Source organism: Ictalurus furcatus, chromosome 21, assembly GCF_023375685.1.
Source record: "Ictalurus furcatus strain D&B chromosome 21, Billie_1.0, whole genome shotgun sequence".
NCBI lineage: Eukaryota > Metazoa > Chordata > Actinopteri > Siluriformes > Ictaluridae > Ictalurus > Ictalurus furcatus.
In genome coordinates this window covers 9,233,253-9,247,275 of record NC_071275.1, presented here as the reverse complement: position 1 = coordinate 9,247,275, position 14,023 = coordinate 9,233,253, and the positions used below count along the sequence as shown (strand labels likewise).

The 14,023-nt window shown below is 36.5% G+C and overlaps 1 protein-coding gene across 7 annotated transcripts in view; it reads left to right on the top strand.

Annotated features, from left to right (window-relative positions):
* The window catches only part of LOC128625369 (band 4.1-like protein 1), a 96,406-nt gene that overhangs the window by 24,093 nt on the left and 58,290 nt on the right, over positions 1 to 14,023 (top strand). Inside the window, exons 1-2 of one of the 7 annotated variants that reach the window (XM_053653604.1) lie at positions 6,707 to 6,848; positions 7,772 to 7,829. The exons of 5 other annotated variants lie outside the window; for them this stretch is intronic. The gene's annotated coding sequence lies outside the window, so the exon portion shown is untranslated. Of the gene's footprint in view, positions 1 to 6,706; positions 6,849 to 7,771; positions 7,830 to 14,023 lie in introns of those variants that run through there. One more of the 7 variants, XM_053653603.1, reaches the window with a different exon arrangement.

The following is a 14,023-nucleotide window of genomic DNA, read 5'->3' as shown; positions in this document are numbered from 1 at the left end:
CATTGTGACGAATGAACCAACCAACACGACATTTAAATGGACGACGGTGTTGGGTTATGCTGTGCACAACATAAGACGGATTGTAGAAGTAGGTTCATTTCTATAATTGATATGCAGTCACTTGGACCTTACTAGCAATTATGTGTCTAATTTCCATTTAGAAGGACGAATTACATTCATAAGGCATAGCTCCATTGTGGCACTGTTGCAATTAACATGATGCCTTTCTCTCCCTCCTTTTCCTTCCATCCTTCTTTCCCTGTTGAAACTTGTCACAAAGAATGGTGTCGCTGCTGACCCGGCGTTAATCTTTTCTTGAAATACATCTTGTACCGAGACCAGAAGGTCATTGATTGCTTCAATGACAGAACATTAACTGGGTTTGTTTACCCAGCAAGAAACAGCCTTAGACTTTCTGGAATATATACTGTGTGCGTGTGTGTGTGTATATATATATATATATATATATATATATATATATATATATATATATATATATATATTCAGTTGTTGGTCCAATTTAGGTTGTCCATTTGTCTATTTCTGCTGTACGTTCTCTGATTCTCATTCTCTGATATGCGCACACCGGATTACAGTTGTCTGATAAAAACTGCAATTAATCATAGGACTACTATTACAAATACATTTGTGCTTTCAGATACGGTCATGCTTTCTCCATGTTTATGAAAAGCTTCCACATGAATGGCTTGACTTATGATATGATGTTGACAGCAATTCTTTTTTTAACATGGTGGCTGTTTAACACCACACACCTTTGGCTAAAGATTGTAATTATAGTATAATTTTAGTCAGACAATGTATTTTCTTCATAACAACAAATCTGAGGAAAATGTTAATATTCCCAAAAAGTTTTCCACTGTCATTTTGATTTTCTATATCTGTATGACAGACTTACCAGCTAGTTTGGTTGACGCTAAGTGTAATTACAGTGCAATATTAGTCATATAGTGTCTTTTTTCACAATTTAATACCAAATCTGAGGAAAATGTTAATATTTCCAGAAGATTTGTCTTGTTTATACTGTCATTGTGCCTTTCTGTTGTCCGTATAACAGAGTAAACAGCTATGTGCTAGCTACAGTGGTTGATGCTAGTGTAGTTACAGTATAATTTTAGTCAAAGTGTCGTTTTTCCACAATATAAGAGCAAATCCGAGGAAAAAGTTAATATTCCCAAGATGCTTGTCTTGTTTCTACTGTCATTCTTTCTGTCTGTTGTGCGTATAACAGACTAAACAACTATGTGCTAGCTAGTTTGGTTGATGCTAAGTGTTATTGGATGTTGTTTTATTTACAATGTGTATTTTCTTCATAATGTCCTAACAAATCTGGGGGAAATGTTAATATTTCCAAGAAGTTTGTCTTGTTTCCAATCATTCTGCTTTTTCTGTTATCTGTATAGATTTCACAGCTATGTGCTAGCTAGTTTGGTTGATGCTAGTGTAGTGACTTTAATTTTAGTTACATAGTGTCTTTTTTTCCACAATATAACAGCAAAGGTGTTAATATTTTCAGAAAGTTTGTCTTGTTTCTACTGACATTTTTCCTTTCTGTTGTCTGTATAACCGACTTAACAGCTATGTGCTAGCTAGATAGATTCTTAGCCTCATAGCTAGCTTCTATGCTTGGCATCCATATTTTGTTTCTCATTCTCACCGTCACATCTGTTAAAGTTTAGGTTTGTTAGGAATTTAGATTCACTCCTTATAGTCTGATGAGTTAAGAAATTAAAGATCTGTGCAGTTAAACAAATGGTGAATGTAGTTATAATGTACAGTACTGTAGAGGGGGGAAATAAATTCCAGAGCAGAACCATGCTAGCTGCATTGAAATATAAAGCCAACCCCTCTGTGGTTTAAGCTTACTGTCCTCTCTGAAAATCTTTTACAAATTGGCCCCAGGCTGTCTACATGAAAGCTACATTTGTAAGCTACACTGACCACTACACTTAGACTATCCCTCAAACTGCTACTATTTTTATTTCAGCAAAAATAATAAAATAATTGCCCGTTCACCTTCGAATGATCCTGTGCTGTGGTTCATATCTTATTTATATCAGTTCAAGCTTGCATGTGATTTCTCAGAATGCTCTGTGGAACGGGAAGCGTGTTTAGCAAGGCCCTTACTGCCAATCAGATGCTGTTCCATGTGGAGAGACACCACTGGCAGCTGTAATGATAAAGATAATGAGTCTTTATTAATCACATATACATTAGAGCACAGTGAAATTCTTTTCTTCACATACCCCAGCACGTTAGGAAGTTTGGGTCAGAGCGCAGGGTCAGCCATGATACAGCACCCCTGGAGCAAAGAGGGTTAAGGGCCTTGCTCAAGGGCCCAACAGTGGCAGCTTGGCAATGCTAGGGCTTGAACCCCCGAATTTCTGATCAGTAACCCATAGCCTTGACCACCAAGCCCTCACACCCAGAATCCGATAGGTAGCATCTCATGATGCAGTCTGAGTCATCAGAAATGTCTAGTTAGTCTGGATCCACTAGGATGCCTTTGTTTGATTTTTTTTCTATGCTTGTAGTATTAACCTTGATTCACTTGAAATATTACCAAGATGGTTTATTAAGTTTTAGGTGATGTAGAAACATTCTTTCTGTGGTCAAGAAAAGGAGGAAATTTGTTTTTTTTAATGCTCCGGGAAATTTGGCTGGGTTGGCGTCCAGCTGGCACTAAATTTAAAATGGCTTAAGGTAAGATATTAATGAGTTTAGTTAAGATTCAGAACGAGTAAATGCATTTCTTTTTCCTTTCTGAATATGTAGAGCATATTAATCGATAAGTAATGCTACAATGACCTATTTCTGTCTTATTGTTTTTATTTTTTATTTTTACTCTAAAAAGGTAAATATAAACACCTACTTGAGTGACTTTGGGGCAGCATCAAGCTAGCAAGCATTATATAACCCTGACAAGATGCTACAAAAAGCATAAGGTTTTTCTAGAGGGTGTAAGTAAGGCGTAAAAGACTTTAGGGCATGGAGTTGTAGGAAAATAATCAGAGGCAGCCTTACATGAAGCAGAGTTACTGTTACCATGGCAAAACAATTAAGTCCCAATTACATCTTAGCATTTTCTGTCTTTTATTATTATGTTTTTACAACAATTTTTTGTACTTATATCCATTTATAGTTACATTTAATGGTGTGGAATGACTATGAAACAAGTTCCTGTTATGCCATACTGTATGTTACAGCAGCTCACCAGCCTCTCCTTTTTCTTTCTCGTACAATTATATCAAAAATGCAGCTTTTTTTTTTTTTTAACCAACAAACCAGAAAAGTGCAAAGTGAGTGCAAGAAGATAGGAGAAATTGCTAAATGGCAAAGTCTCTCTGTTATTTTTTTGAGTAAAATGCATTTATTTTATTAAATTTTTTAAATATTATGTAAGTTATTGCAATTTTTAGTAGATTTCCTAAAAAAAACTGTCAATTTTTTTCTTAGTAATCACAATATTATGTGTTTTTGTATGTGTGTTGGAACACTACAGTACCACCAGGGTGTATGTTTTTAACATTTCCACCAATGCTCTCTGGATTTCAAAACTGTATAAGAGTCTAACTCGTTTTAATGATCAGAGTAATTTTGTGGTGTCCCGTGAAGTAGCTTGTGCTTTGGATATTGTTTATAAGACTGCTCTGTCTACTTCAGCTTTTGTCTAGGGATGCTACCATGTGAGATAACAAACTAAAAGAAAAACCGAAACAACGCCCTCTAGTTTATAGGTTGCTGCCTGCTCTCTCCATTTTTTCTTAAATCGCAGTGGGAAATGATGGACTTTTGTTCTTTAGAGTTTCTGAAACTCTGTTAGCTTTCCCCCCCATCTTTTTTTATTTGTTATTTTTAAGAAAGCTGTTCTTGTTCCTCCTCTTAGCCTCTTGTTAAAACTTGCTGGATTTCACTGTACTGAAACGGTTATGAAGTGAGTCATTGACTGATTGCTTAAAAAAAAAAGTATATAATGGCACACCTTCCTTACTTACTTCTCCTAATTTGAAGCCAATTTCTCGCACCAAACGACACCTATCTTGTGCATGCATGCAACCTCTTGCTAGATACGAATCATACAGACTCGCCTATCCTTTGATGAGCCACATTTTTGAGGAATGAATTAAAATATGATGGTTTGCACTGTTATAGGACATTAATCAATGATGGAGGGCAGAGTTACTGTTACTATGCCAGAGTCAACTATTTACAAATAAATGTCTTAAAGTAGTTTTATTCCTCTTATACCACAGCAATTTCCCAGCGCAAAATTTGATATTATTAAAAAATGTCGCATCTTTTTTTTTTATATCCTTTTAGAGTTTCATTAATGTCATGTAATGTCCACAAAACTGCTTAAATCCTGTTATCACAGCTTTAAACATTAAACATGCTTTAACTCTGTCCTGAAGACTTTCCCATGGCAGAAAACTTACATACACTGGAGACTCCTTCCAAAAAATGCCAACTGCACATTTCCTCAAGAGCTGTTTGTATAGAAACAATAACATATTCAAATGAGCTCATTCAAATAAACCTTACAGCCTGAACTACTGTCAGGGCCTGCTGATGTAGAACCTTCATCAAGAGCTTGGTTAAAAACATAACCGATCAAATACGAGAATTTAACATCGCTGTGGTAGAATGTAACATAAACAGCTAACCCTCTCGCACCATGATTTTCAGATGAGTAGCAGCATCTTTATCGATTATTATTTCTTTTTATATCTTGTAGTAGATTACATCTTTCAGATATGCAGACTGGGCTTGAAAATACACACAGTAATACACACGAGAGGACGGAAACATACCCCTATTCAGTTGAATGGATTTTTTATGACATGTTGCAAATGAACAAGGATAAAATACTAATTAGCGGTGACTTGGCTCGTCTTAAGAACAGATGAAAATCTTCCTGGCACGTAAAAAAAAATACAAATGAAAAATGACAATCATCCAGAAGGCTTTGACGTGAATTGGGAATCTGTTAAGAGACACAATATGTCCGGACTAAATAAATAAATAAATAAATAAATAAACATATGTTTTTTAGCTTTATACTAATTATTTATTAATATCCAAATTTCATAGTGAAATGCCAGTGTATGTAAGTCAGAATGAAAGGATTCTCAATCTGGTTGTTTGATGTAACAGTTTCATTGATGTATTGGTTTGTATATGAGTCAGTGTTCTATTTAACACTAATGGCTGACCAATTAAAGGAAAAACTATTATAAAGTGTTTTAGAAAGGTGTTTTAAACCACTATGAGCTGCCAGAACAGCTTCATTGCACACCTTGTCATCCATTCTGCAAGTCTCGGGAACTGTCTAGGAGCAATGAACACTATTCTTCCAAAAGACATTCCCTCACAACTGCTGTTGTGATGATGGTGGTCTAAAATTGCTCCAAAATCCAGAACATGCTCATCTGGGTTGAGATGTGGTGAGTGTGAAGGCCATAGCATATGATTTACATCATGTACACCCTCATCAAATCATTCAACAATGATCCCTCTAGTGGATGGGGGCGGAGTCAATCTGGAAGAAGCCACGCCCAACCGAATAGAAATGTTTCATTATCTGAGCAATCAGAAGAACGTTGCGATGTAACAGAGCTGCATTTTTTTTCAGTTAATTTGTCATGTATCTGTATAGTTATAGAAATATTTGACAGCATGTTGCATGGGAATATTGGGGGGGGATTAACATGCTTATGATGTCATAATTTGCTTATTTGTTTCTAGTCGTAAAATACACATGAACGGATATATTTTATTCACATGTTAATAATTTTCACAAGTAATATTATATTAGGTGTTTCACTGCTGCAAATCTAAATTATTTTGAAATGTATTTAGTTTAACCTAAGGCTATCTATGGAATCTGCAAATTTTCCAATCTGCGAATATTTCTCAGTGTGAGATCACTACGAAACAATGGCAAGATTTTTAAGCCAGTGTCCAGACGTTTGTATTTATTTTAAGCAAGTGAAATTCTCTCGTTCTGTTGCTGACCTTTTAGAAATACCTCCTTTTAGAAATGAGTTCAATCGATGAAATAAGACAAGCTTTGTAAGCCGATGAAAGTACTAAGTGAAAGGTTAATTTATCGCCCCTCATAATCACGTCGCGGATTTCCCGCCGGCAAAGTGAAAGGGCTTACGGGTTACACGGTGTGTGTGTGGTTTTGATTTACCCTTCCTGTCCTGTGGTTCATCTCTGCCTCATCGCTCATTCACAGAGCACTGATGTCTTTTATAAGTGGCAGCGTTTTACTAAAAGTTCCAATTACCTCTAATACGTGCGCGGCATACTGAAAAGGCAGGAATGCAGCCTGAGATCATCATCACACATGGCTTTCATTTAAGGAGGTGATATATGGACTCATTAGGGGCCCTAGACACAAAGTTAGGCAGCATATAGCTTTCGAGTGAAGAATTTTAGACTTGTAGGAAGCCTGAAAGCGTGCTTATGATCCAGGACGTGACTGTTAGAAGAGAAATCATTCAACTGTTCTGCTGTTTATCACTGTTATGAGTCTTTAGTCTTTATTAGAAGTGGATACACTTCTCGGAGTACCATAAATGTGATGTATTGTTTGTAACATTAGTGTGCATTTGTCAAGGCTTCTTTAAGCTTCCCACAGGTTTCACGGTGATCTACACTTGGTGATCTGACTTGGACACATTGGTGAGCTCTTTCATTGAGTCGCTGTCTGAAATCCATCTTTTGTTGCTTGTAGTGTGAGCTGGATGGCTCGCTGTAGGATGCTGAGGATGATTTAGAAAAGGCATGGAGGTGAACGATGTCTCACAGACGCATACGTTAAGGTCTGAGCTATAAACTGTATATCACTCCGTATCACGCGATATTTAGGTGATAGTTCATACAAAATTGCAGTTATTCAAGCGGTACAATTTTGATTCCATATAAATATATGTAATCTGGCAAAAATGGGGTTGATCTCTATAATTAAGTCATATATATATATATATATATATATATATATATATATATATATATATGTGTGTGTGTGTGTATATATGTATGTATGTTTATAAGTATGCATATATATGGGAAAGTTTCACTTAGGAACATGAGTATTTAGGAATAGAAGAAATACTGTTTATTATTATTATTATTATTGTTGTTGTTGTTGTTATCATTATTATCATATTTGAGTCCTCCTTTGTGTGCAGTATAAAATTCAGACAATTTAATTCACTGTTAAATCATCATTGTTGTACTACTTTTATGTTATACAACATACAGTATGAGCATCATTAAATAAACCAGAAAATATGGCAATTGTTGGTTTGATCAGTAATCCATCCATCCATCCATTTTCTATACCGCTTATCCTGATCAGTAATCATCATTGTTAAAACTTGTAATTGTGAAGGTTGAATATATTCATTACTGCTATTTATTATTTATTCCTAATACTGAGGTGGTAAATTTCCGTTCGTTAAGTTTAAGAAATTGAAAAAAAAATCACTCGCTAAAATCCTTTAAAACTCTTGCTGTTTAATTTAAGACACTACGACATGACAACAGGTGTAGAGTATATGATCACTTACGGTTCGTAGCTCTTTAAAATTTGTATCAGTTACAGAATGTTGAAATCAGTTGGTCTCATGAATGAAGTGACTGACCGCCAGTTCAGTAAGATGAATGAGTGCTATTTTTATGTCCTGAGGTGACCTTCAGCCACGTGATCCTGACTTTCTTGTGTGTTTCCTCTGCTCTCCAGCGATGATCTCAGCCTCAGAGCGTTTTCAGCATGTGGATGTGTGACAGCGGGGGAATTAGTGAGTAGCTCCTGATCTGCTGCTTAAATGCACACGTGATTTTTCAGGACAGATCTTTCTGGTGAGCGCACAAAATACATACGTGAACGTTCTTGCCGGTTGCCACTGCGAATGCTGGCAGGAGTCAGAAGATGGAATTGCGGTTCCTTCTGGCCAGCCAGGCACAGAGCCAACAACACAGAAATAGTCGAGTCTGTTGCAGAAGTGTCCATTCCTCCAATTACTCATAGATTTAGTGACACCTAAAGTGCCGAAGCAGAGCATTTTCAGCCATTTAAAATCTCTCAGTAGGAAACAAGGCAGTGGTAAATGAGATGTCACTCCTTAATGGTATTACATCGATGTGCATGTGAGCTGATCAGTGATGTTAATGAATAAAAACCTAATCATTTACTGTAACACAATTCTCAAGAAGAGCTTCCAGTCCAGGCAGCTTCCGCGTTTACCTGTAGTAAAGCCCTCCATATTAACTGGATTATCTGGATTAGATCATTGGAGTGAGAATGATTTTGTGGATATTGTTTTAAGCATCGCAGGAGTAATATTAGATGACTCATAGTGCAACATCTATTAGGATCTGAATAATATGTGGGGAAAAAATATGTCATCAATTATAAGCAGCTAGAAATTAAATAGACCCAATAATAATAATAATAATAATAATAATAATAATAATAAAATAAAAAAAAACTCAACAAGTCTTAAGGAATGATTAAAAAAAGTTAAGGAAGTACACAAAATAAATCTCTTTTAATTTTATGGTTGAAGACTGGAAAAACATCACCTGTTCTTTTCCCAGTCTTCGTCTAACCAGTTTCGCTGAGCCTCAGATTCCTGTTCTTGTTTGACAGGAGTGCAAGTTGATATGGTCTTCTGCTATTGTAGCCGATCCAACCCAAACTTTCAACGTATAGCTCGTTCTGAGATGCTTTTCTGGTCACTACGGTTGTAAAGAGTGCTTATTTTAATTACCGTCAGCTCGAACAAGTCTGATTGTGGTGCAGTGGTGGCTCAGGGGTTAAAGGCTCTGGGTTACTGCTCAGAAGGTCAGGAGTTCAAGCCTAAGCACTGCCAAGCTACTACTGTTGGGCCCTTGAGCAAGGCCCTTAGCCCTCAATTTACTCAGTTGTATAAATTAGATCAATTTAAGTCGATAAGGGCATCTGCCAAAATGCCATAAATGTAATGTAATGTAAATGATCATTCTCCTCTGATCTCCACCAGTTTCCGCTCACTGGATGTTTTGTTTTTCACACCATTCTGTCTAAACTCTAGAGATTTTTTTTTTTTTTTTTTGTGTGTGTGTGTGTGTGTGTGTGAAAATCCCAAGAGATCAGCACCAAGAAACATGCCATGGTCAAAGTCACTGAGATCACATTTTTTCGCCGTTCTGATGTTTGATATGAACCTGAACTGAAGCTCTTGACCTGGATTGGGATGATTGTACGTGTTTGTACCATTGCCTCTTGAAAGGCCAGGAATGAAATAAACTCTCTGGCTCTAATACAGCATATATCCAAGATGTTTTTCACAGAAGGGTGGTCCATGCTTGTTTTCGGTTAAACGTGTCCCTGACTGTATAAAGTTAGAGACCTCCTGCTCTAAGGAACATATACACACTAAGCTGTACATTGGCAAATTTCTCTATTATGTTTTCAGACATGGTGACAAAACGGCAGGAAATAGTGCCGTAAGTATTAAATAGGGTACTTAATAAAAGATTAGGGTTTTATTCACCATAATATTGCCCAACTGATATATTGATCAAGCGTAAAAGCATAACCCAAGTAACAAACCTGACGTTTAGCCATGCTCATGAGTATTGTCTTGTCTAGCCCTGACTTGTGTATATATTTGCAGCAATATCACAACATGCATGTCAACAGAAAGTAAAAGGATCATGTAAGAGCTTTCATTCTTTTCCTCCAGAAAAACGTCACACATCGCTAGTGAATGTTACCCGCATGTGTCAGCTTAGTTGCTTCATCTTCTGGCAGGCAGGAACTGCTGCACATGAACCTACACCTCGTCTTACAGCGTTACGAAAAGAACAGCGTGTATTGCATCACACCTGCCATCACTAAAGTGCTCCTTATGAAGATAATAGCATTGCCTTTATAATGCCTGAGGACACTTCATAATGACGATACAAGTGCAAAGCAGCACGAGGTAAATGACACAGGTCTAGGACACGGGGAGATACACAAAGGACCAGATACAGTATAAGACCAGTGGCATGTTCAGGTGTTAGGAGACAACGCACTTGTGCATTTGCAGAATATTTTTTCGTTTTGTTTTGTTTTGCCAGTGCAGAATAGACTTGTTGAGGTGTCATGGATTGTCTGGATGTTGCTGACTTTTACAAAAACACCAATTAAATGAGTTTCTGTACATTTATCATGTGTCCTTTCACATCATCGTGGCCTATTAATATTGCAGAAAAATATCAAATGTAGTTATAGGGGTATAAACAGTTGACAGTTAATCAGGAAACAGTTGAGGATGCCAGTGCAGGTACTCAATGGCTTTATTAACCATAGCAAACAAGATAGAGACATAATCCAAAAATGATGTCAAAAACAGGCAAGGATTAGATGATGAGCACACAGTATGAACCAGGCTGGGCAGAATATCACAAAATAGCTAAAAACAGAACTATAAATATATATATATATATATATATATATATTGGTATCGCCAGGTATGAAACACTGAGTGTATACTTTGCAATGAAGAAAGAAACATGAGGGCTTAAATACACAAACTAATTAAGAGGCAAACTGCAAACAGGTGAGAGTAATCATGACACATTAGGGAGACAACATAAACAAAACACAACAATGCAGAAGAATGTGCCGTAGCACTGTGAGGTACTGTGTGTGCTGAGAGGCACGGCATGAGGGGGACATATGTGAAATTTCATTTAATGTCGTAGAAGTCCGTGAATCCAGTTCGTTCCTGTTCTCACTTACGCTGTAGCAGTTATAAACAGTCTTTCTGTCACATTTCTTTGTTTCTCTTTCTTGAAGATAATAATTTTTAAAAAATGCAGATTGTCATGTTTCCCCTGGAAGAAAACTTAAAGTTAAAGCTGTACCTCTGACTGTTACAAAGTGCTGACACTGGAGTCTCCTTCCATTAATGCTACAAATAAACATCTCCTTACAGAACGATTACATGGTTTTCTTTGTTAAATAACAAAGAAAATATGATGGATGGATATCTGTTTATAAATTTTTAGTCTTATATTATGGGCAGTGTATGCCATACCTGTCCCTGTCCCTGTGAATGAGCTGTTACTATAGAAACGATAATGTACTGTATTAGAACGAGTGTGTTAATATAAAACCCGCGATTTGCCACTGGTACAGTTGTCCGAGTTGTAGAAGATTAATCAGCACCTTCTGACCTATCATATATATATATATATATATATATATATATATATACAGTATACCAAATATATAACTAATTTCATATCTTGTCCTAACGGCATGTATATTAATTATAAGTATTTATTTCTAGAACGATTCAAATGATCTGCAAATAGAATAAGGTCATTTAAAGTTTGAAATAAAAGCATCCAAAAACAAGCTGAATAATCATACACTTACTCTGTCCACTTTAATAGTACCTGTATACCTGCTCAACCTGTATACCTGCTCATTTCTGCAGTTATTCAATCAGCCAATTATGTGGCAGCAGCACAATGCATAAAACCATGCAGGTACTGTGCAGGTCAAGAACTTCAGTTAATGTTCACACCAAACATCAGGATGTGATCTCTGTGACTTTGATCGTGGCATGGTTGTTGGTGCCAGATGGGCTAATTTGAGTATTTCAGAAACTTCTCATCTCCTCGGATTTTCACACACAACAGTTTCTAGAGTTTACATTGAACGGTGTGAAAAACAGAAAGCATTGAGTGAGACAGTTCTGTGGGTGGAAACGCCTTGTTGATAAGAGAGGACAGAGGAAAATTTCCAGACTGGTTTGAGCTGGCAGGAAGGAATAATAACTCTACAACCGTGGTGTGCAGAAAAGCATCTTAGCATGCACAAAACATCGAACCTTGAGATGAATGAGCTACAACAGCAGAAGCCCACACTGGATTCCACTCCTGTCAGCCAAGAACAAGAATCTGAGGCTATCATGGGCACAGACTCACCCAAACTAGACACTTAAAGACTGGATTTGTTTTCTAAACTTCATCTGTATATATTTGAGTTGAATAATCTCATAATAAGGAATATTAGACACATTTGTTCATACTCAAGATATTTTCACATGCTAAAATAATTTTTTTTTGCAGTGAACATAAGCTAGATTCATTAACAGAAGAAAGAGATGAGATTTGAGGTCGGAGTGGGCGTGGCAGGGCTTATTTCACTCATGTGACCATGCCCATCTGCAAAACCAGTCTGTTTTTGGCGTTACAAAATCTAGTTCTGTCACGCTCAAAAATCGGAGTGTGTTTATATGTCACACAATATAAAGTACACTGATTTCTATTTCACGGCAAAGACAGTAAACTCTCCGGGTTTGTAATAAGATCGGGTAATCATGTCGAAGCTCACTTGGCAGTCTCCCAGAGTCATTGTTTAGTACTTCGGCCTCTCCACGCCTTCTGTGTAAGCAAAACCAAAAGCCAAATATGAAATAGTGTACGTGGTAATTGCGTATTGTATAATTGGCTTCCTCAAAACGCTTGTTTGAGGATTAGTTTACAGAGACACAGTATGTGAAAAACAAACAACGCCCAATGAAGGGATTATCTGTGCCGCCTTGTTTTTGGTTTTTTTTGTTTTTTTTAAGCATACTTTCATTTTTTCCTCACACATCCTTCAGTGGTATTGAAATGAAACTTGGGGTCAAGTGTTGTGGCTCGAGTGTTATTCCCAGTTGTATCAGAGTAGAAAAATGACCTTGTAGGTTTTATCCCTTGCTCTCTGTAACAGATTGCGACCCAGATGTCTCTCAGAGATTCATGCTGCAGTGATTTGCAAAAATCCACTCTTCCTTAAAACAAAGAACTTGACTCTGAGATAGGAAGAAAGTCCAGTCTGCAATCTTATCCACGATAATATTACTGCAAATGAGCAGAGCCACACCTGATCCACTTTTTTAAGTAATTGGTCGATGGTTGAATTCGTGTCAGATGTTCTCCCGCTGTGCGGGAAAGGAAAAAAAAACTTGTGGATAAGATTAGATGGGATTTAATTTGAAAGGTGATGCAAGGGGAAGACACTCCTTTTAAAATCCTGAATTTCGGTTATGCTATCATACTTAAGGTGTCGAAATAGGCAAAAGCAAAAGCGCAAGATCTCTCTAAGTATCCTTATCCTTAAAAATTTGGACAAAAAAAAAAAAGCAGGCAAACAACAACAACAGCAACAAAACACGTAACCATAACCTAAATGAACCCATGAAAGAAATTCTTTATTTATTTTAACAATCTAGATTTAAATCTCATTCAGAAAAGTCCAAAACCTAAAATGTAACTATAAGTGGATTTTTTTTCTTCTTTTCTTTTTTCTTTAACTAAATGAAAAATTGCATTTTCTTTTGCATTTTTTTGAGTCATATTAACAGAGAGAGAGAGAGAGAGAGAGAGGCTTGTGAAGGAACAAGAGTTTAAGAAATAACAGCAACTAACTTGTTTTGATTGGCTGTTCCACGATGGAATTAGCATTAAACGCAACTATAAATGGATAAAAAAGCATTAAATGTAACTATAAATGGATAAAAAAGCATTAAATGTAACTATAAATGGATAAAAAAGCATTATATGTAACTATAAATGGATAAAAAAGCATTAAACATAACTATAAATGGATAATAAAGCATTAAACATAACTATAAATGCATAAAAAAGTGAAGATGTGTTGTTCTTTGATCAATAAAAATCATTAAATTCGTTGGTAAATTGCTGTTGTATAAGACGAATAAAACACTTGAGGACATAATGTTATTGGAAACTAGTCAGCTTCTGGGTAGTAACGGTTACTCATCTTCATCACCTTATCCTGTTGTTTATTATTTTCCCGGAACAACGTTCCCCATGTGTTTTATTCCTTACATTTCATCTAACAAATGCTGCCTAATTAGAGCTAGTGAGCTGCTCTATCACATCGTGGCTCATGGGTGACTAACGCTCCTCTACCTTCTGTAGAAAAGTGAGACTTTTTCAGGAC